This window comes from Octopus bimaculoides, chromosome 1, assembly GCF_046866305.1.
Source record: "Octopus bimaculoides isolate indiv1 chromosome 1, ASM4686630v1, whole genome shotgun sequence".
Lineage (NCBI taxonomy): Eukaryota > Metazoa > Mollusca > Cephalopoda > Octopoda > Octopodidae > Octopus > Octopus bimaculoides.
Genome location: NC_142928.1, coordinates 12,331,860 through 12,357,890, shown reverse-complemented (window position 1 = coordinate 12,357,890; position 26,031 = coordinate 12,331,860).

Genomic DNA, 26,031 nt, shown 5'->3' with positions numbered 1-26,031 from the left:
ACAGGTCGGTTGATTTCTTTTTCTGAAAATCCAAGCTTATCCATACTGACAGTTAGGCATTTACTAAGAAACACAAGTGCACCAATTATTATTCGTATAAATGTAAATTTGTAATCCGGATATAGAAGCTCAAGGTTTCGAAGTAGTAATATCTTTGTTCTATATATACATTTACAAGTGTATGGTTTTTATGTGTCGATGGGTGGATTTACGTAAGCAATTTTACAAAAGATGGTTTTCTTTGTGTGGTACAGCTTAGACGATCGTGAAACAGAATAAACGTTAAATAAAAATCAGATCAAATAATTGGAGTAGATATGTTAGAGGAAACCATGCGAGACAAAATCCTAGAATTGCTGCAGTAAACAGTCTGTAGCATGTAATAGAAAGAAGAAATATAAATGTGTTTTGTGCATGTATGTATGCATGTGTTTATGCATGTGTTTATGCATGTATGTATGTTCATATGTATATATTCATGTATGTGTGTGTGTGTGTGTGTGTGTGTGTTTACATCTTCATATATATGTATGCATGTATATATGCATATGTAAATGCGAACAGAGATCATTGTGTGTGAGTTTACATGTGAACTAATATTATTAATAATTGTTTTCATTAGTTTAAAAGAAATTACTCTTTTCATGTTTCTCTCCGTCATTAATCAATGTTTCTCTATCTAGAACCTGGTGAAATTCTACCATAGAGTACCATCGAAAATATAATATAGTGTGTATTTTTTTTTTTACGTAAACACATACTGTTTTCAAAATTGCATTGCGAATCTTTTAATATAAATTTGCTCGATAACTTCATTTCCACATTATATAAAAGAATAGGAAAATTGATATTTTCAAAACGAATAATTCTATGTTTAGAAATGTATTAATATTTATATATTTTTTTTCATTTAACTTAAACAGAATTTCTTGTTGTCATAACTTGTAACATAGCATTTTTAATAATGGAAATATATACATACTTACATATATACATGCATATATATGCACACACACACATCAATATATATATATATATATATATATATATATATATATATATAATTTTTTTTAGTCTGTGCTTTAATATTTTTCCTGTTGCTGTCAAAATTTATTTGCCGATATAGCTTTTAAGAATATTACATGCTGCCATTTATTATGTTTATATGAGTGTGTGTGTGTGTGTGTGTGTGTGTGTGTGTGTGTGTGTGTGCGTGCGTGTGTTTATGTGTATGTATATCTGTATGTGTGTACAAAGGCATATAGATATACTATAGATATGAATTTATTTTATGTATGCATATATATATATGCGTATCTTTGTATGTCAGTGTGTGTGTATGTATGTATATATGTGTGTATATGCGTGTGTATCTTGATATATTGTTTTTATACAGGTTTAATATTATTCATTTTAAGGGGATATATGTTATAATGTAATGGAAAAGTATGTTCTAAATTTCATTACGGGCCCTACCTGTCATAATTTTTTTCAATTCATAATTATGCTTCTTGTAAAAGGATTGCTTTAAATCCTATATTGCAATCAGAATCCATTTTGATTTATAGATCATGAGTCGGATATATATATATATATAAATATATATATATATATATATATATATATATATATATATATATATATATAAGAAAAATGCTTAAGTTTCTGCTGTATTAGAATTTGTAAAATTTATTTTCAAGTCTTATTAATTCCTCGAGTTAATTTATTTTTAGAAGTTATCATATCAATTGAAAGAGAAAGCTATGAGTTTTCCCATATTCTAAACATTTTACAGGTTTTTCAATCATAGATGGGGTATTTTATTAAAAATCAAATACAAATGGGATAAAATATATTCACTGGATAATTTTCATAAATTTGTATGTAATAAAATAAAAAGAAAGGGAAGACATTCAGGAATAACTTCCACTGTTAAGCAAGTTAATCCCGCACATTTTTTTGTTCCGGTAAATATATGAGAGAAAATGTGCCGTACATACTGATTACTACAACATTGTTTTGCAGAAAAAAAGTTGAAGTAGTTATTTATATGATAGTCATGATTACGTAAATATCTAACTGTCGAAAAACAACAAGAAAAAAACAGAGCAATCAGAACTTCAGACTACATAATTCTTCGACGTCTTCGTTAAGAAATGCAGCAAAAATAATGAGAAGTTCGTTCGTCAAAACTTTGTAATTGCGTACCACAATTATCAGCGACACGTTCATAGACACTCAAACGAAGATGAGATCCTAATAAATAATGGCCAACTGATTGAGTGAACAACTGAAGCTGATGCCAGTAAAATACGCACCAGTACATTTTTTAAATAATTGAAGTAGAAAATCTATTAGAATGTAATGTAAAATCTTTATTACAAGTTCACTAATACAATACCATTGTACAATAGCGCTGATAAACTTCTGTATCGGCGACCAAAGAACAAATTATTTTGCATTGATACTCAAGAAGGCATCGAGCTGGTGGAAGCTTTAGCACGGTGAACAAAATAATAAGGGTTATTTATTGCAGCTTCAAAACGAGTAAGTGGCAGAATAATTGACATGCCGGTCTAAATGCTTCACGGCGTTTAGTCCGTTTTTACGTTCTGAGTTCAAATTCGGCTACGGTCGACTTCACCATTCGTCTTTTCGAAGTCGATAAAATAAGTACATTTTGAACAATGGGGCCGATGTAATCGACATCACTTCTCCCAATTAGGTGGCCTTTTGTCGAAGTGTGAATAATTATTTATTGTAGCATTTTATGTACGGTGTTCAAATCTTCTCGAGGTAAACTTTACCCTTCATCCCTTCCAAGTAGGTGAAATACCAGCGATGTTCTGGTATCGATATAATCAACTTGTTCCCTTCCCGCAAAATTACTGCCTTTGAGCGCTACAACGGACCGGCATCTCAATCAGGGGAATTTTGTGATTTCGCTCACTTATACAACATGAAAACCTAGTAATCAGCTTATGACATCACAGGCACAAGAAAAGAAAATGATACATTAAAATGAGTAAACGTTGATTGAAGAAGGGTATGTTTACATACTTGTGAATACAGAATTCGATAAAGCAACTCTTAGTTGTAGATAATCTATATTTCACACCATATAGAAACATGTTTGTATGTGTGTGTTTTTTCTGAAGGTGTGCATGAGTGTGTGCGTGTGTGCGTGTGTGCGTGTGATGCGAAGAGACCCTCTGTGTGAAGCCGCATAGACTATCGGTTAGAAAGGTTGAGCGTTGTATTCTAGTTCACAACAGTTTATTTAACATTGGATCGGTGTATTTAGCTGAAAAGTGTACAAGACCGTATTTGGTAAAGCTCCCTTTCCATGGCCGTCACGTGAGACTGAGGTTTGAGGGAACTGAAATATGTTCACGCCCGCTCACCATTATATAGGCACCAAGAATAATTGGCCAGAGAATGTTTACACATCATAATCGCTTGCTAATAACCCCAAACACACACACACAAACATATAAGCGTATATTTGTGTGTGTGTGTGTGTGTGTGTATGTGTGTAGATACGCGTGTATGTATACGTACATACACATACACTCACACATATATATATATATATAGATCGCCATGAGAGATCGCTCACCAAAACATTCAATTTTTTTCTCCGTGTTTTTCTCCTTGTTTTCTCCGTATTCTTTCTGTTGAAGAGCGTGGCTTGAAACGTTAAAGACTTTCTCTATTCCCGAGCGTTAAACTAATACATCCTTTGGTTGTTTACACCACCTGTCCTCATCTGTTGTTGTTTTTTTCGTAAATTCTCCCATATATATATATATATATATATGTATGTGAGTGTGTGTATGTGTATATATATATATATTGTATATATATATATACATATATATAATATATATATAGGTATACAAATATATATATATGTATACATATATACATATATATTTATACACATACACACACACATATATATATATAAATAAATAAATAAATATATATATATATATATATATATATATATATATATATATATATATATATATATATATATGTTTATATATACTCTTATACTCTTTTACTCTTTTACTTGTTTCAGTCATTTGACTGTGGCCATGCTGGAGCACCACGTTTAGTCGAGCAAATCGACCCCAGGACTTATTTTTTGTAAGCCTAGTACTTATTTTATTGGTTTCTTTTGCCGAACCGCTAAGTTACGGGGACCAGCATCGGTTGTCGAGCGATGGTGTGGGAACAAACACAGACCCAGAAACATATACACACACATACATACATATATATATGATTGACCGTTGACTGAACACTATTCAATTTTTTTTCTCCGTGTTTTTCTCCTTGTCGCCGTATTCTTTCTGTTGAAGAGCGTAGCTCGAAACGTCAAAGACTTTCCGTATTCCCGAGCGTCATACTAATATATACTTTTGTTATTTACACCACCTGTCCTCGTCTGTTGTTATTATTTGTATATTCTCCCATATATATATATATATATACATATATACGACGGGTTTCTTTCAGTTTCCGTCTACCGAATCCGCTCACAACGCTTTGGTCGACCCGAGGCTATAGGAGAAGACACTTGCCCAAGGTGCCACGCAGTAGGACTGAACTCGGAACCATGTGGTTCGTAAGCATTCACTGTGTACATCTTTCTGACTTTTGCTGTCTTTTGCGTGGAGAGGTATTTTTGATTTGCCTCTATATATATGTGTGTGTATCAACATGACATGTGTAATGATTTATATTCCCAGGGGCATATTACTAAATTGGCAACAACACGAGGATAGTTGGCCTGATGGGTCCTTAGAATTTTCAGAACTAGATAACAGTAAACTGTAATGTTCCTCTGGATGTCAATTCTTCTCAACCGCTTAGATTACTGCTCCCAACTATGGTCACAACAGAGTGTAAAATTAAGGACTGAACTCGAAGCCATCCAGCTTCGGTATACGAAATGATCGTCTCAATGGGACATATCAGCTACGGAGAGAGAGTGATAAAAGTCATGATTCTACTCCCCATAATGAATGCAGGAATGGTATTCAGTGGTATACATGTAGAAATTCCTAGAACTTGAACCTAACTTTGGTATTGTAAGTTACACAAACAACAGAAGGTGGCGCCACAGCATAGAACCAAAAAACCCAACAATTCCTCCAGGATGCAGGATCTGATAGTGCAACACTTTGGGTTTCAAGAGCCCACTGCTCTTAAATATCCTCCCAGGAAGCCAGAAAATTCTTAATGGATTGGATGTCGGTTTCTTCAAAACAAGATACAATTTTCTCCTATGAAGAGTTCCAGGTGAAGCTCGCGACAAGAAACACAGATGAAGGCAGCCACATAAAAATCACTCATTCACCAAATGTCACGTATCAAGGAGGTTTATCGAAAGAGTAGTAAAGCTACGGTTGTGCCTCAGCATGACCACAGCTCTCGAGCTGAAATTAGTAAAAGAAAAGAAAAAGGAAAAGGTATATGTATGTATGTATGCATGTATGCATGCATGCATGCTATGTGCAATTGTATATATATATATATATGTGTACATGAATCTATTGACTTGCATTTACGTATATTTTTGTACGTACATTTATGCCTGCACACATATATTTGTGTAGAGGCTCAATTACACACGCTCGCATTCACACTTACACGAATATACACATATGCATGCACACATATGCGAATATTTTTTTATTCTCTTCAGTCATTTGACTGCGGACATGTTGGAGCACCGCCTTTAGTCGAACAAATGTACCCCAGGACGTATTCTTTGTAAACCTAGTACTTGTTCTATCGGTCTCTTTTGCCGAACCGCTAAGGTTACGGGGTCATAAACACACCAGCATCGGTTGTCAAGCGATGTTGATGGGGACAAACAGTGACACACCAACATTATATATATATATACGCCGGTCTTCTTTCAGTTTCCGTCTACCAAGTCCACTCGTAAGGTTTTGGTCGGCCCGAGGTTATAGTAGAAGACACTTGCCATGCAGTGGGACTGAACCCGGAACCATGCGGCTGGTAAGCAATCTACTTACCACACAGCCACTTCTGCGCCTATTATTAAGATAAAAATGATATCTATAATGACAATCCTAGGTTTTGTATTAATCTTCCGTATTTCAAAGTATAACAAATAATTACTACATAGATATTCACATATACACCTCTGGGCGTATATAAATTCATATTTATTTCATTTTTCGTTTCTACAATAGGGAAATAATAATTATGAAGTTAAGTGAAGCAACTATCTGTATTACATGTGTTATTATTCCTTTCTTCACATATAACTATCTTACGGTATTAAGGTAGATTAAAGACACCGACACAGGCAAGTAAATAGTTGGTCAGAACCCTAATCTCATTAAAAAGGACTACTACCTATATACGAAAATCGATATATCAGTTAGAGTTGTATGGTTCATATAAACTAGACTAAACATCGATTTATCCGGTCGTAAACAAACGGAAATAGATGAAAGAATATATAAAATAATGGCTCCTTTATTGATGGTACTTATTGCTAATAAAATGAACAAATGAAATATAGTTCAAAGATAGTCATAAGAAGAATAACGAAAATCAGTTTACTGAATTAAAAAAATATATCGACATCAATATTGTTGTAGTTGAAAAGAAAATGTGAAATACACCAATTTCGTGTGGATAGGTTTGCCATTGTAATTTTAAATCAGTAGATCTCAATTGAGATATTTCCTGTGATAAATTAACTTCCGTAAAATCGCACTCTAGGTGGATGTTATAGGTGAAATTGACTTGTAAAAGCTTATGATTAATAACTTCTAAAGTAGAGAAGCTTGAAAATAGCGCTAGAAACAGGTAATAATTCTATATTACTGTTTCAGAGGCAAATAAATAACGGAAGTATTAGTGGAATATAAAACCGACTTAGGATTCTAAATTACTGAGGTTATTGAAATATTAATGTGATTTATAATGTGGGTACTGTATGACATTATGTTTTGTCTGTCTAAATTTTGAGTTCGTGTCGTAGAGACTTAAAACTGGTCATCGCTTATAATAAGCAAAAGAAACGACCCGTGTTAAAATAGAAAGAAGACATATCGTTTATAACTGTAACTTTAAATCATGTGATAATAATTGGTTCAATATATATATATATACACACACACACACACACACACACACACATACATATATATATATATATATATATATATATATATATATATATATATATATATATATATATATATATATATATATATATATATATATATATATATATATATATATGTATTTATGTATGTATAGTATATATATATATATATATGTGTGTGTGTGTGTGTGTGTGTGTTTTATGTGTGTATGTATGCATGTATGTAGCCTGAGGGACAACAAATAACACCAACTGAGAAATACAAATTTATCTTTGGAAGCTTGAAGTCACCCATGTAACACCTTTCTTCCGCATTATTATTATTATTATTGCTATTTTATGCGCAGCTGAACGTATAAACTATTAAGATGAGATATGTCTCATCGATGTTCCACCATTTTATTTATACCCCAGTTGAATTACCTGCATGTACGCAAAACACGAATGCAGTTATACATAGGCAATGATTAGATTTATAAACTATAATCTGATATGTATTATTAAGTAAGAATATCAATCACGATTTTTCTTACCCCTGTATTACTTCGGGTTACGTTAGTTATAAACTGTGAGACACATCTTAATAATTGTATGTAACAATTTAAGATATCAGCTTGGAGTTAACAATTGCAGCTTTGATAAGTAGTTGACTTTGTGACCATGAAAATCCCCGGTTGTTGTCACTCCATAACACATACTGCCAGAATTTCCTTTTTTGTTTTCTTTCAAATCCTGAGAGCAAAATTTGGATTCTGTGGAATTCTTTCGAAACTACCGTATAATTTGAATAATGAGTGAAAAAACATAATCAACAGAATATGTTTGTAACAGAAGAGAGTTGAAAAAAATAAAAGAGAAATACTGATTTATTTCATAGAAATAGATGACAGAAGCTTACAACGATATTAATGTAATTCTTCGATCCACTTAATTAAAAAGCACTATACATTCGATGCAATTATATCGCATATATAAAATGGCGCATGTATTCAAAACAAAGACATATCAGTTCTTTACAACACAACACTATATGCATTATATTGAACGATCTTTCTATAAAACAGATAGCATAAGATACTTCAACTAATATCACATTCATGCTAAAGTGTTTAATTTACTGAATAAAAAGATTATACAAAGACATAAACAACACAATATAAGCTAGTTGAAATACGTTTGTCACATATCTCAACTGCTAACAGGCAAATACACAGCAGTAACCGTGGAGAAAAATCTCTCTTATGGCGCAAATCAATCAACGTGTTGACTGAATTATATATTAAGGCGAGCTGCCAGAAACGTTAGCACGACGGGTGAAATGCTTAGTGATTTTTCGTCTGCCGCTACGTTCTGAGTTCAAATTCCGCCGAGGTCGACTTTGCCTTTCAACTTTTCGGGGTCGATAAATTGGGTACCAGTTGCGCACTGGGGTCGATGTAATCAACTTAATCCGTTTGTCTGTCCTTGTTTGTCCCCTCTATGTTTAGCCCCTTGTGGGCAATAAAGAAATATGAATTATATATAAAGCTACGGCTTCATTAAGTTCGTTCACAGTTGCCTCTCTTAGATATATCTCTTTGACAAGAGTTAAAAAACTCGAATCCTCAATGTCTGAGATTCCTAATAAGTGGCGACACTGAACGAACATGCTTTTTCTCACCTTTTTACCATAAGAGAGATCCCTCCGGTAACGGCAGTGTATTTGCCTTTTAGCAGTTGAGTTATGTGACAAATATATTTCAACTAGCCTTAATTCTGCTATTACCTAAACATTGCTTGGTGCTAACGCTTCGTTAAAAACAACAAACTTAAAAAAAACACCATATTGAATTTTTTTTTAAATACATATACAACATGAAGAAGAATACATCAGCATGATATTCTGTTATTCATCTTTAATTTCATTGTTTATTTCTGTATTCATTGAAAGAATTTACATGTACATATTCTATTTTCCGTGAAATTATCAATAATCTTCACTGGATTATCAAATGAGTCATTCTTATACGACAAACTATTTTGACTACCTGTCTACCATCTCAGCATATATAGAGCTCAATAAGTAATTTACGTAAATATATTAGCTAAAATATATTTTTAGAATATTAGTTAAAATACATTTTAAAAATGAATATTTAGATAAAACAATTACGCAAATGCGCTATAAATTGTGAAGAATATTCCTGAAACACATCCTCATTTCAAAAACACAAATACTCACATATAACCCCCACACAGAGACACACACGTATGTGTGTGTGTGTGTGTGTGCGTGTGTGTGTGTGTGTGTGTGTGTGGGTGTGTGTGTGGGTGTGTGTGTGTGTGTGGGTGTGTTCATGTGTGCGTGTGATATGTTAGAATAAAATATAAGTGTAATCTGCTATACAACTCGTATCAAGTCAGATTATGACATTTATATATCTAAACATTGATAAAGAACGAGGGTAGATTTCAAAGGTACAGGAGCTCGGCAAAGGATTGTTTGAGGAATGTTTATAATGGTTATGGTATAATCTAGTATTCTCTCACAGCGGTTATACGGGAATTTTGAGTTACTGGTATTTGGCAAAGCTAGGCATCGTCGGTAATACTCTAAAGCTGGATGAGAAGACAGAGAAAAGTGTTTCAAGACAAGGTACGAAAATAGTGAATTTCCCTTCAAAAAGATCAGTACAGATGCGATGTATTCTATGATCAGAGGCAGAATAAGGTAGGGCCTTAGTGGGTTGTAACGATATGCAATAGCGGGAGGTACATACTGATAGCTTTAGAGAAGAGAGTGAGAGAATATTAGGCCATAATAAGAGTAAGATAGATAGAAACTAATAAAAATGCTAGCAGCTTATCTCACAAATCTCGAACTTTGCATTATTTTACATGCCCCAATTCTTTAAATCACTCTAAATTCTGCTAGTAATTCCAGTGCAACGATTTAAGTAAATTTTATTTTCTATCAAGTACATAATATATTATACCAACCACTTTAGATATTCTCAGCTAATGTGTGTATTTTAAGATGTTTCATTTCACTTTCATACATATAACAACATTTAGCTATTTTCATTCTTTTCATTGGAATTGAAATTTAAAATATAATTTCCTTATTTTTACAATAAATAAATTCTTTATTCTGGTAACTTTACACAAATACATACAACCAAATCCTATCTCCTGTCCTCATTGTGTATCTTATAGCTTTAAATACATAAGCCAGAATTCCGCCATACTCACCTGATTTATAACCACATTACCTCTCAATTCTTTTGCTTCTTCCCTCCTCTACTTAGAATAAACGTCGCCTTCGAACACATTGCATTGAGCGGCATTCCGCGTAGGCAGACGATATAGAGGATACTACGAATATTCTGTATTGTACATCACCCCTTTACCGTGAAACTCTAAACTCCACTCTTTTCATAATAACCTTTCCTCCTAGCCGGGGACTAGTTTACATGAGTGATGATTCTAATTTCCTTGCCACGCTGTCGCTATTCTAGACGTGGTCTTCTTCGTACCATTCTCACTCCGTATCACAGCTACCTATACCAGCACTCTAACTACTTTTCACGTACATCCTTCTGACGCACGAAACTTATACATCTACACTTTGTCGTGTGTTATAGTTTCTATCTATCTCCCTCTTATTCAAGGTCACCCATATATAGCTACCACTACTAGTTATACTATTACTTCCTGCTTAAGCTCTTCTTCCTGTTTCTCCTTCTGATGGAATATATCGCAACTGTACAACTGACTGTTGAAAATTTGCATTTTATATTTGAGACGATGAATGAGAGACATTTTCACCGTGCATTTGAGTTACTTGATGTATATGGGCTTACATAAAATGTTCTAACGATTAGCGAATACATAAATCAAAATTATTATATTTCAAATAAATTTGTTGTAATAATTAATATTAGAAAATGTCGCATAAATACGTCACAACTTATTCAGCTAGACTTGCTTCCTAGGATATCTTACTAATATCATATTAAGTGTGATTTTAATGTAAGTTAATTTGGTTATCACAAAGATAGTAAATGTTGCAACATTTTGAAGGGAAAATAAAGTAACATCGTAATTGATGTACAAAATTTATATCCAGTATCAACCCACATCAGAAATACATTAATCGTTGGTTCTTGTACATCATCACATTTAAGGAACTGTTGCAACTATGTGGTTAGGTATAGTCTCATACATTAAGTGCCATTTTTCAGCTAATGCATAACCTATTCGGTGCCAATGCTGAGCTGAGACCCCCTTCGGTCATGACTGACCATGGGATTGCACCTAGAACGTTACCCCCAGGCACAAGTCCGGGCAATCTTGTTTGTCGAAGACCAGCAATCGCCCATGCATACAAGCCTCCCCTCTCCGCACCACCGATGTTATCCAATGGAAAGGCAAGGGACAGCACAGCTAGGCACTAGTGACGTCGCAACTCATTTCTACAGCTGAGTGAACTGGAGCAGCGTGAAATATAGTGTCTTGCTCAAGAACACAACGCGCAGCCCGGTCCGGAATTCGAACTCACAACCTCATGATCCTCAGCTCTTCGCTCTAACCACTGATCCATATATATATTGAATATGAATATATATTAAGATATACAATTTATTTGGTTACATTCGACAAAAGTGTATTTGGGGATACCAATGGATTTGATGTAGTTCTATATAATAGACCTAAACTGTCAGAGGTCACAGATTACACATCTATGCTTAATTTGCTAGAAATTTGATACTAGGTGCTTCTATTCATTATTATACAATTGCTTTTGATTTTTTTCCTCAAAAATTCCCATGTATTTAAAAATAAAAAAACAATAAAATTCGTAATGGTATTAAGAGTTATATTGCATGATTAGTATTTAATTAGTGTTAACATTAATAGTAACGATAGTTCTGAATATAATAGTAATATTTAATTCTAGTTAGAGAAGAAGTAAGTCGATGACATCTCTCCCAATGCTAAATGGAAGATCTACGTTCAGGAAATATGAAAGAAAGTTATTTAGCCGTCAGGGACCACGGCCTAGTGCCTAGGATGTTGCGCTCACGAGAGTTGGCTTCAATTCCTAGACCGTGTGGTGGGTTGAGTTCTTAAGCAAAACAGTTAATTTCATGTTGCTCTGTAATCAATTCGACACGTAACATTTGGAACACCCTGCATCTGTCGGAGCAACGTTCATTTGATTGAGAAAGTAAGCTAATCTACCGCACATACATCTGATCATTATAAATAGATCATTTGTACTTGTTCTCCTGCAAGAAATTGCTGGACCTTCTCTCTCGGGATATGAGAGACTAATGCCAAGTATTTATCAGGAAATTATTATCGCGATGTGATAGATATTAACAGGGTCCAATATTAAAATCTCTGTCAACAAGAGTTGATGATTAGAATGAAGATGATAATTATAAATAATGCCAATTACATCAAATACAAAATAGACAACACATCAGAAAGTGATAAGTGCAGAATTTGTGGACAAAATGGTAAAACCATATTACCCGTCAATGTACGCCACTAGCCCAGAAGGAATATAACATACGTCATGACAATAGCAATCATTGTCTGTTGGATCTTTGCAACAAGTATGGACTTGACAGAGCAAAAAAGTGCTACGAACATAAACCCGAAGGCATCATCTAAAATGATATTGCAAAGATCCTATGGGATTTTATGATTCAGTGTGAACATGAGATCGAGAATAGGAAACCAGACATAGTGTTAACTGAGAGAGAAGGCGAACGAAGCTGGATCATAGATATACCATGTCTAGATGAAAACAAGGTATGCTATAAGGAAGAAAGACAAGTCGATAGATATAACACGTTAGCTTGGTAGTATTACCAATAAATGTCGGAACCCCGGGAACAGTGAGTAAAAATCTTGAGAAGCATATGGAGCAAATAGGGGCTACAATAAGGGAGGAGCACTTGCAGAAAACAGCACTGCTTGGAACCGCTCGAATACTCCGGATGGTGCTCGAAAACTTAGAAGTGTTACCTTAGTTCACTGGTAGTGAACAGCTGACACCGTGGTACATCTCCAGCGTCACAAGCTGTGCAATGACAAAACAAAATATAAAATAATAATAATAATAATAATAATAATAATAATAATAATAATAATAATAATAATAATAATAATAATAATAGGGATTACACTGGGGACATTTAACATGTGAGAACGATAAATCACAGCTCCGAAATTTATCCAAAAACATCGGAAATAAAGACATCGCATGGAGCCAAAAAATAGCTGTCAAAGGGTTGGACTATATCCGAGTAAGTAATACTCATTGAAATTTATTTCTATTTTTCCAAATATAATGATGTATTTTAACTAGATATCATCTCCACGACTCGCACAGCAAACGTAATCACGCTTGTTACATCAACACCAGACCATCTCCAGCCCCAAACACCATGTACCAAAAAATTACAAACAGATTAAATAATACCGGTATTATTCCACCCAAGAATAACAACCGGGAGATGCGTACTTTAAACTTGTTACGCAAAAAGTACGAAGAGCTGCACGTGCAAAACAATCTGACAACAGAAATGAACCCTAAGAAAATGATGACCGTCAAAATAAAGGTCCGGACGTTGTTCCTCATGTCCCGCAAATAAAACCAAAACGGCATAAATGGACACGTCAGGAATACATTTCGATCCTACACGCTTATTTTACAGCAGTGCTCTACCCAAAGAACGAAAACGCAACAACACATACATATAAAATGCACTACTGGGCACTGCACACCTCCTACGCAAAACACTTTCAATACAGTAACCATAAGAGCATCACAGCAAACCACAGCACATACCCGAGGCACACAGAGCTGCGCTCGATAGTGAAGTGAAAGCACTTTATAAAAATAAAACTACTGAACAATAATAATAATAATAATAATAATAATAATAATAATCCGCGGATTCAGTACCAAGCAGTGACTCTCATGGTTTCTGATCTTAATTGATTGGAAGTGTTATCATGTACATTGTTTTCTCTTGGTATAAAAAGATAGGCTACAGCAAATATTCTTCTTAATACCACAGATTTGCTTTCCGGTTGTTTGACCTTAACCAGTTGAGCATGTCCCTTGGATACATGGGTGTTTTGCTCAACATCTTTAAACAAACCTTATTCAGGGACCTTTTGAGCGGGATGGGCTACTCGACCTGAAGAAAATTCTAACTGGGCCCCACCTGCGAGACATGCGCTGTTTATCTTGATATGAGATCACCATGTCGCGCACATATGGTTGTGATGCATGTGCCTGGTGTACCGTTATCACCCAGGCAGTCATGGTGGGTATAATGGGCTTCGTATTTTTTACCCCAGTGTCACTTTGATGGTATGCATTGCTCTCTCACTCAATAATAATAAAGCATAGTAAAGATGTAAATGGCTACGAAGAGGTAGTAATAAAGATGATGACACAGAGGGGGAAAGGGAAAGGGTAGAAGGAGGGCGTAGACGATGACGATGACAACGATGATGGTGACATCGACAAGGTCGACGACAACAACGTAGATGAAGATAGATGTACAATTTAACTGATAAAAACATTCAAAGTTGTATTTAATATCTTATTGCTATTATAACACAAGTAAAGAATTTATTATTGCTGATGAAAAGAAATTTTGCGAGATTACATTATAGATACAAGGAAATTAGATAAGAGGGTTAAACAGAGTCCTACTGGTGTACGATCAGTCATTTTCTCGATTGTAATAATAATAAAAACCATTAACTGATTATGTCAGAAGACTACATAGATATATGTTTAAGAATCGCTATAGAAAAATGAAAAAGATGAAAGGAAAGTAATCTATTAAAGATTCCTTGTGAAAATTAAGAGCTCGAACACGTTTCTTAAGGAAGATTGAAGTGTTAGGTTAGACACTTTTGGTTTAAACTGTTTACACTGTACTAGAAGCGTTGATTGAAAATCCTTTTGTTTAACTAGAGAACATCCAGGGTTGTGATTAGTGTGCAACGATGAAATAGATTAGATATTCTATATTAGAGACAGAAAGGTTAGAACTATGTTAAAGGGAAAGTTAATTGTTGGATGTTGTTTTAATCTGAACTCACTCTTAAACGCGTGAAAAAAGGTGGAACTGAATGCTTCTGGATTAGATGTTAGATTTATGTAGTTGCTCCGAGAGCTTTTTAATAAGTTACAAAGCCATAACAATCAGAATTGAATTTGCTGTTTGGGTGTTTCTGCAGGACGAAGTTTAATTTTAGTACTTATTGTGTGGATGCTCTTATAATTTGTTTCAAAATATTGTTTTTACGTGTTATAATATTCTAAACATCATATGCCTGTAAGATTATAAACAACTTCCGATAGTTCATTAAGCAATTCAAGATATGATTCTGAATTGTGATATGGACAAGGTTGGGTTTTTTGCTAGTTTATAAAAAGAATTTATTTTTTTCTATTTATATAAATAGGCATGTAGCAAACGCTATATTCAGTTCTTGCTTTTGGCTTTCTTAAAGAGTGCGCATGTTGATAAATTTGTTTTAAGAGAAATGCACGGATATCCTGTACTTGTAATTCAGGTCAAACTATTAGCCTTGTGCTCTAACTACATTCCTAGGTGTTGCAATTTCTATCAAAGTAATGGCAGCTGTTCTTAATATTATTATAGATTTTTTTAATATTCTGGTTGGGGTAATGGGGCGCGATTTAATATTAAAAACGGAAATTTAATATTTTTCGATTGGACAGCATGCAATAATTGTTATTTTGAGATCCTCAATAGAAATAAATGTTACTCTCTTTTATGTAATCAATAACTTGGGATGGGGCATGGCTTAGTTGTTAGGGTATTTCGCCCAAGATGGTAATGTCCTGAGTTCGATTCTTGGCGGTGCATCGTGACCATGAGCAAAACACTTAATTTTACGTTATTCCAGTGTTTTCAGCTAGCAAAAATGAGACGTACCTGTATTTAAAGGGTCAGCCTTGTCACATTCTGTGTTATGCTGAAGCTCCCTGAGAACTACATTAAGAGTGCATGTGCCTGTGGAATGCTCAGCTACTTGCACGTTAAATTTACGATCAGACTGATCCGTTGATCGGATGAAATGAAACACTTCTCGACGTAAACGACGGAATGGCAGTAAACTTACGAATTTAGAAGGCTTTCAAACTGCAAGGAAAAGTTACATGATTTGTGTATATTCATTGTTATGAATGACCGAAGAGTCTAATGCAATGGATGAGATCCAATATAAGTTACTAGTGTGTGGCATCTTAATTACCAAATCTGTTTACGCTGACCTTCTCTACTGATATACTTGTCGACACATAATACATTTGGTTGTGATGTGCAGAAGGTGTCTAGTAACACCTAGAGATCTCAATTGACTAATATGTACGAATAAGCATAAGTAAGTTGGACATGGTGTGAACATGATGTCTATAGTATTTCTAACATGCCGACCGTCCACATTGGTCCTCTCCACTTGATCCAGTGGTGTGTGTGTGTGTGTAGTGATGAGATTATGGATGTTTGTTTTCTTAGGTTTGTTTTGTTTGTTCTTTTTCTGTACGCTTGCGTTTAGTTTCATAGCCATGTAATGATACGGCTTTCCCAAGACTACCATTACATTGCATGTTTATTATCCTTTGGCAAAGGGAATGTGCAGAAATAATTTTTATCGCTTATTATCGTTAATATTCAACTTCTGATAATGCGTGATAAACATCACTGATAGTAATGATTGACAGGGATTTACTTAATATATTACAAGAGGTAACACATATTTTGTAATCAGAGAGAGAGAGAGAGAGAGAGAGAGAGAGAGAGAGAAGGGGGAGAAAGAAAAAAGAAAGACAGAAAGAGAAAAAGAAAAAAACAGAGACTAGGGAATAGATAAGAAGAATAAGCGAATTAGGAGACGAAGAAACCGAGTTAGATACAGAGAGAAAGAGGTATATAACCATATATTCAGAGAGATGTTCAGGGCGGGAGAGGGCGTGGTTGAGTCTATCTTGCGGTAGGCAAACTGAAGCAGAGGAAAAAAACTATGAAATAGGGTTAGCAGAGAAACAGAACACCGAATTCACGCGTAATTAAGCCTATAATTTCTATGAATATTGCATGTTATAGTGAAATATATGTTTTATGTCTGAGTATATGTGTGCTTTACGATTTAGGAAATTAAGTAATGATACCATAAGTTTATACACACATGCAGTATGAATGTTTAAAATATCTGATTACTAGTTACCGTTAATTATAATATTGCCTTGTTTCCCACACAGATGTGTTGTAATGTGCAGAAATGGACCCTAAACACGGCGCCGAGACACATTAGTGAGCGAAATGTTGTAGCTAGTGCAGCATAAAAATAATAAATTTATATTTAATGAGTTTGAAAAATAAAAACAAAATGAAATTTTAAATATGCTATCGTTATGATATTATTTAATTCCACATAGCACTCATTTTCTCCTGCTATAAAACACATTAATTATAGAGTGAAAGAAACAAAATTAGCTTTATAGAGCAACTATATAATGCTGCATAAACTTATTCATCAAAATCGAAATACATCTGTAAAACTTTGAATGTCCACAGCTCTGACTAATTAAAATGCTATAAAATATACGTAAAGTTTGGAAGTAAATTAAGTTGAATTTGCAGTGAATGAGCGATCCCACTTTCCTAAAAAATTTAGATTGTTTGAATAATTATCTATTGCTCACATCATTTATATTTTTAGAATGAAATATATAAATATCTTCTTTTTTTTAGTACAGTGTTTGATTTTAGGATCAATATACGCTCACATATTTTCATTAATCTTAAGAATGGCGTGAGTTACAAAAGTTTTTGAAACAGTGGTGTAGAGAGATAACAAGTGGAATTTATTCCAGGTAAACTATTAACAAACGGGAAAGATTAGTTTAAGGGCATTGAGTATGAGAAGGAAATTATAATTCCAATGTATGTTATGTAACGATTTCTCAGCTCTGCTATAGAGTCTGAGAAGTGAATAACAAAATAATAAAACACATTAAATATTCTATATATAATTTTTCATTTGATTTAGCAAAAGAAAAAAATATTAATTAGTAAAATGTTGTTAGCGTAACCAGAATTAATTTCATAATGCCAATACTGCAAAGAAATGAGAAAAAAATTATTCAAACATCTCCTACGTTTATTTGATGAATAATGATTTCATTTAGCTTCAAAGTTAATTACAACTTCAATTAAAAGGCAAATGGTGAGATAATATAATAAAGAACATAAACACCATTATAATTTAGTGATACTGCGCTCAAAACTTAATTTTCATGCTTTAGATTGCATTTGATTGTTACAAAAATCTCTGATTTAGGAAAATTGTTTTCGTGTTATTATTATAGAGGTAAAAACTTTCCATGCTAAAAACCTTGATAAGAACTGGATTTGATCTTCAAGAAAGTAATAAATACGAGTAATAAGAATGAATTTAATGCATGTTGCTGTATGTTATGTATATAGTGTTCTACAGCAGACTCGAAAGAGAAAATAAGCGTACCTTTTGAAATGGCACAAGAAATCGATATTCTTTGGTAAATTTAATGTCAAAGGAATCTAACACAATTCTCAAATCTTACCCACTTTATTGCTCCCATCCTCCCTTGTTTCAAGAATGGTAATATGAAATTCTGCGATATATAGACATACGTAATTATCCCGAGGGATTAAATTACACTCAGACTCTCTTCGGAGTAGACATAATAGACATCAATACCCTCATCATAATCATCATCATCATCACATCAACATCCACCACATCCTCTTCCTCATTACCATTCCTGTCATCGTTATCAACTTCGACATCGTCATACTACTGTTACTACTAGAAATACTACTACTACTACTACTACTACTACTACTACTACTACTACAAAGAAGAAGAAGAAGAAGAAGAGTAGACACCTGCCTCAATAATAATAATAATAACAATAATAATAATAATAACAACAATAATAATAATAATGATAATGATAAGATGGACTACAACAAATATTCTACTTAATCCCACAGATTTGCTTGTCAGTTGTGGCTGACGATATGTGCATCTCTGATCATGAGCAGAAGGAGTGGGGGAGCAACATAGACATGTGTTAAAGGGAAATGTTTGGGGTTTGGATAATAGATCTTTAGAAAAATGGGTGTTTTGCTCAACACCCTTAAACATATCTTATTCAGGGACCTTTTGGGCGGGATGGGCTATTTGACCTGAAGGAAATTCTAACTGGGCCCCACTTGCGAGGTCATGCGCTGTTTATCTTGATATGAGATCACCATGTCGCACACATATGGTTTTGATGCATGTGCCTGTTGTACCCTTATCAGACGGGTAGTCATGATGAGTATAATGGACTTCGTATATTTTACCCCAGTGTCACTGTGATGGCATGCACTGCTCTCTCACTCAATAATAATAATAATAATAATAATAATAATAATAATAATAATAATAACAGAGACTAACAAGATTATTTGGCCTGCAGCTATCGTTGTCACTGATAGAATCGAATACAAAAGAAGAAATCATTCAGAACATAAAGAACCATACTGGCATAGAAGAATTTGTGAGAAGGAAAGTGAAAAAGACATTTAGAACAAGTAGATTGAGTAGAGGGGAATTACAGAATGAAAAGATGAGAATAATCCTGGAAAGAACATATAGAATAAGAGATAAAGTGTATGAATTGATATTGGAAGGATTGAAACAAAGAGTCGTATGAATCAAAGCGAAACTGGAAAGATATGGGAATTGAACAAAACAACACAAGCAAAATATATTGTTTGAAGCAAATCAGAAGAAACAGTTTCATGAGTTAGATGGACAAATACACGTAACAATGAATCTAGATGCAAAGGAAAGCAAGGCATTCTGAAGAGAGATCTGTGACCAACCTGCAGAGCATAATGATGAAGCGGAGTGGATGCACGAATTCCAAGATAGGTGAAGAAATATAGAATTCCAAGGAAACATAAAAATAACAACAGAAATGATAAAAACGCAGTGCTTTGGCCGGTTTATTGTATAGATACTTAGGAAAAAGTGGGCTTTTATCTATTGAACACAAAGTGTGCTGAAAGAGGTGCTGGGGAACGAAGGATCTTGCAGATTTTAATAATGTACTTATTAGAAACTGCAAGACAAGGAACACAAACCTGAGCGTCAACGAAAAACAGACGATATGATACTACGCTCCTGACTATTAAGACCAATGGAAATGTAAGGTGTAGCAGAAAACAATAGAAGCCTTATTTTCAACGATATGAAATGGTGGAAACGGAACTGACAACAGGGAATCAAGTATTGGGAGAAGTAAAAAAATCAAGAGAGAAATCTTCTGGGGGACAGTGCGTCCTTACTGGTGTTGTTTTAAAAATGATCAGCTTGAGTGAAATACTAAAGAAAACGAAGTTGGGTTATGGCCTGGAAAGAGGTAAAGAATAACTGAACCCCTTGCTTTTCATGGACAATTTGAAGTTGTTCACTAAAAGTGAGGCAAAACTGGACAGCCAACTCCAGTCTCTGCGATTTTTTCTAATGATATTAAGATGGAGTTTGGGCTCTCAAAATGTGCTACTATGATGATGAGGTGAGGAAAGCTTGTCTGAACAGAAAGCATAGGTTTGCCAAATAGTGAGATGATGAAGGCAATTCAACCTCAGCTCAGTTATAAATACTTGAGAATACTTGAGGCAGATGGAACCAAACACAACGACATGAAGGAAAAAACAAAAAGAAATTAACCACGTTTAGTGAGAATAATAATGGCTTTAAAACTGAATGCCAGAAACATAATTTTGGCAATAAACACGCGCGCAGTCGCAGCAGTTCGATGTGGCGCTAATATCCTGAAGTGGAAAGAGGAGGAGCTAAAGGAGATAGACAGGAAGTCAAGAAAGCTTATAAGGATGCATGGGGCCCATCATCCACGTGCTGACACTGTTCACCTATACATGAAGAGACCAAACAGAGGAAGAGATATGATAAGTGTGGAAAACTGTGTACATATCGAACCAGAGAGCTTAATAAGATATCTACCCTAAAGTAAGGGACTACACACTCAGTTCCAATATGGTTTTCATATTTGACTCCTTCCTCTTTTGAACTAACCAGCTATTTAGATGTAAACACAATTCCTTCTTCTTGCTTTCTTGCTTATTTCTTTCCTTTTGATTTCCATTGACGCTACTTTCAGATACACAAGCACACACACATATATGCGCGCACACATACACACACACACACAAAAACACATCCACACTCTCTCTCACTGGACAATGATGGCAATTTTTTGGAAAAGACAACTTCCTCCAAACAATGACCCACCTTAAATAACCAGCTAGTTTTGCCATTTTAAAGGCCAAGAATCAACTTGTCATTGACAGAACTGACTAGCTGTAAACACAATTTTCTTCTTTCTTCTTTCACCTTTCCTTCCCTTTTCCATTGACACTCCTTTCAAATACACAGGCACACGCACACACACACACACACACACACACACACACACACACACACACACTCACACACACCAACACAAAAACACACATACACACTCTCTCTCACTTTCCCCCCATTCCTGACCCTCTTTTACTATCCTATATATCTCTCCCCATCCCTGCACATTCAATAATACTATAAAAAGAGACAAATGTTGTCAGGGAAAAATTAAATCTGGAAAATCTACAAGAATAAACGCAAGCGCTAATTTATAAAAAAACATGTGACATATTAATAAAAATAAGTAAATGTACAACCATCCAGATATCTGAGTACCTTATTATTATTATTATTTTTTTCTAATATATATATATGTATGCATGCAAGCATGTATGTATGTATGTATGTACGTATTATATTGTGTACACCCTGTCGCTGGGCCACTTTTTTACCGTGTTTTAGCATAATAATTTTATGAGAGACGTTATATCAGGGAGAATCCTGCTGTATGTGGCCTATCAAAAACGTGTATTTAGTATGACACATAGATGACTATTTTATTCAAATGCTCCTTTGATTGCGTATAGCAGAGTATTCGTATTAGTATTAGCCACGCATTAATGTGCCCGACTCAGTGGTAAAGATAGTGAGTTCGATTCCCAGACGAGGTTATGTTCTTGAGCAAGACACTTTATTTCCCGTTGCTCCAGTTCACTCAGCTGTAAAAATGAGTTGTGACATCACAGGTGCCAAGCTGAATCGGCCTTTGGCTCTCCACTGGATAACATTGCCAATGTTGGGAGTAGAGACTGGTTTGCATGGGCGACTTCTGACTTTCCATAGACAACTTTGCCCAGACTCGTGCCTCGGATTGGAACTTTCTAGGTGCAATCCCATGGTCATTCATGACTGAAGGATGGTGCGGTCTTTACCAGTCTACCCTATTAACCACGCAAATATTTCCTTTACGCAGTTCGTAAAAGCGAAACACACTTCATTACGAGGAAAAGATTGTAAGTTTAATATATGACAAAACGTTTTCATTTAGCTGCCATTATTTTCCCCCAAGCTGGCATGATATTGGCTCAATGGTAGTAAAATATTTCATGCAACTTTTCAAATATAAAGCCAACTACGTGGCTGATGCTAACAGAGTCTAAAATACTTCAAAATTGCCTCATCTAATGTATTGCGTTGTAGAATAAATTGAATGTATTTTTAATATTCTAAATGACATGAACAGACGTTTAGATTGTTAACTGCGATATTAATCAACAATAAAGAAAAAGATTGAGGAAATAACTAAATTTAAACGACATTTTAACAGCAGATGAAGCTTCAGTTTTCCGTGGCTTTATTGTCTTCAATAACATACAACGTGTTATACTGAGGCTGGTTGAGTGATTGCTACAAATAAAAGCTGTCAAAAGATTTCGGAATATAAAATGAATGTGCCGTCTTCAGTCTTAAATCGTTATTACGGATACAAATAAGACTGTCTCATTGTTATATACCTGAAATGAAAATATAATGTCGATGGCATACAATAAATTTTGTAGGGTGTACTATAACTTTTGCTTCTCCCTCACTTAATTGCTCTCTCTCTCTCTCTCTCTCTCTCTCTCTCTCTCTATCTCTCTCTCTCTCTCCCTCTCTCCCCCTTCCAATCTCTCCCTCACACTTTCTCTCCGTTCCTCTCTCCCCCACTCTCTGGATCCCTTTCTCTCTCTCACTACACTCTCTTTCCCCCAATCTCTATCTCCCTTTTCTTCCCTTTCTCTCCCCATCCCCCACTCCCGCTCGTTCCCTCCCTCTCACTGCCCACCTCTGCCTCTCCCTCCCTTCCTCTCTCCCCTACTCTCTATGTCACTCTTCTGATTTTTCTGTTCATAAAGCATCTTGACTTACTCGATATAAAACTTGTTTTATCTACCTTTTTATCTCTCTATCTGCCTTTCTCTCTCTCTTCCTCTCTCTCTCCCTCTGTAAATAAATAGTATATATATATATATATATATATATATATATATATATATGAAAATGGATGCGTGGCGTTCAATCAAATAATAATAGTAATAATAATAATAATATCAATAATATATATATATATATATATATATATATATATATATATATATATATATATATACATATATATATATATATATATATATATATATATATATATATATATATATATATATATATATATATATATATATATATATATATATATATATATATATATATATATATATATATATATATATATATATATATATATATATATATATATATGCGGTCCTGAAAGAAGAGAATGATGATCACAGGAGGAAAAGAACGATTAACGATGACCACATGTGTGCAACGAGTGAGAGAAAATGGTGAAGGGGAGAAAAAGGGGATTAGAGAAAAGAATGGGCGAGTAAACGATGGGCAGGAAAAAGTATTCAGTCGCATCAAAAATATTACGATAAACGTAGTTGGAAATGGATGGGTGGCGTTCAATCAAATAATAATTATATATATATATATATATACATATGTGTGTATGTGTGTGTGTGTGTGTGTATGTATTATGCATAAGCATATATGGGTACAACACGTCACTAACAATCCCCTTTTCCTTCCCTTCACCGTTTTCTATCTGTCTCTCTCCCCCTCTTTCTCATTTCCTCTGTCTTGTTGCTTACACGTAACCATCGTCCATCTTTCTTTTCCTTACGTAATCATATTTCTTTTCTTTCAGGACTGTCCTAAGAACTGGACGTATCCCATCTCTGTTTTCTATCAATGCTCTTGTCAAACAATTATTTCACCAGGGTCCACTATTTTACATTCGTTCTGGTATAAGACCCTGCATGTTTGTTTTCATTCAGTTTCATTTCGTGTACCCATTGTCCTGCTTTCCATTTGTTTCCCTCATTGTTAGCGTAATCAACTCTTTCGTATTTCATGTTGTTTACTCTTGGTGACATCCTGTACCCATATATGCATATATATATATGTGTGTGTGTGTGTGTGTGTGCGTGTGTGTGTTTGTGTGTCTCTCTTTGTCTCCCGCACTATCGCCTGACAACCAGTGTGAGTGTGTTTACGTCCCCGTAACATAGTAGTTCAGCAAAAGAGACAGATAGTATCAGTACTAGGCTTACAAATAATAAGTCCTGGGTGGATTTGTTCGACAAAAGGTGGTCCTCCAGCATGGCCGCAGTTAAATGACTGAAACAAGTAAAAGAATAAATGAATATATGTACACCAGTCTCTCAGTCTGTCTATCTATTAGTCAGTTTCTTTGCATCTATACACACGCACAGACACAAACACACAGATAAATATATGGATTAATATCTTCTTTTAAATAAATATATATATGTATATGTGTGTGTGTGTGTGTTTGTGTGTGTGTGTGTGTGTGTGTGTGTGTGTGTGTGTATGTGTGTGTGTGTGTGTATGAATAGAATTGAAAGCAAACTGGAGGATTACTGAATACTTTTTCTTAGAGTATGTTTTGATATAACTTCGGAATCAACTTTTCGATTTTACATCTAAATTTTAATGAACTCGCGCGCGCGCTTAATACACACACACACACGAACGCACACATACACACACACGCGCACACATAACATTCGAGCTATAATTATCTTACTGTGCTCAAATGAATCTACTTAAAGCTAATTTGTATGACGTTACCATCTGCATTTGTAGGTTTGTCAATAAATCTATTTATATATCTAAATATATATTTCCCTATATTGATGTATACAGGTGTATGAAATTGCTCTACTTTAATGATTTTCGCATATGAATCGTTAATAATTTGCAGCAACAATAAGTTAATTTTGAACTGAATTTGTAATTGCATAAACGTAATTATTTTGTGATTACTAATTTTGTCGTCTATGGAAAAATAATTGCTTCTTCGATGGAGGTACTTTCATAACTATTCATGTTACGAACCACTAAATAAACAGAATTATTAACCCACCGATATTTTATATTCATGTATACCCCATCACCATTTTATTGTTTTATATGAGTTTTACTTGGAGTTATTTTCCCTACTTCAGTTTTCAAATTCATTTTAGACATATCTCTTCTTCAAAGTAAGTTAGATTTGCTTCATATCATCTAAACCATATTTCAAATTGTATTTTTCATAAATCCGTTATTTTTTTTTACAAGATTATTCACTAAAACTTGCAGTATTTTTTCTAATTATCTATTTAATTATCTCTTGCTGTTGTTTTCTTATCAATATTACTCCTTATTTTTGAAATTTTATTTCAACTAGTTATAATCATAATTTTTATAGATTTTCGTAATTTAAGGGAAGAGAATTTTGCGAAAGTCTTTGA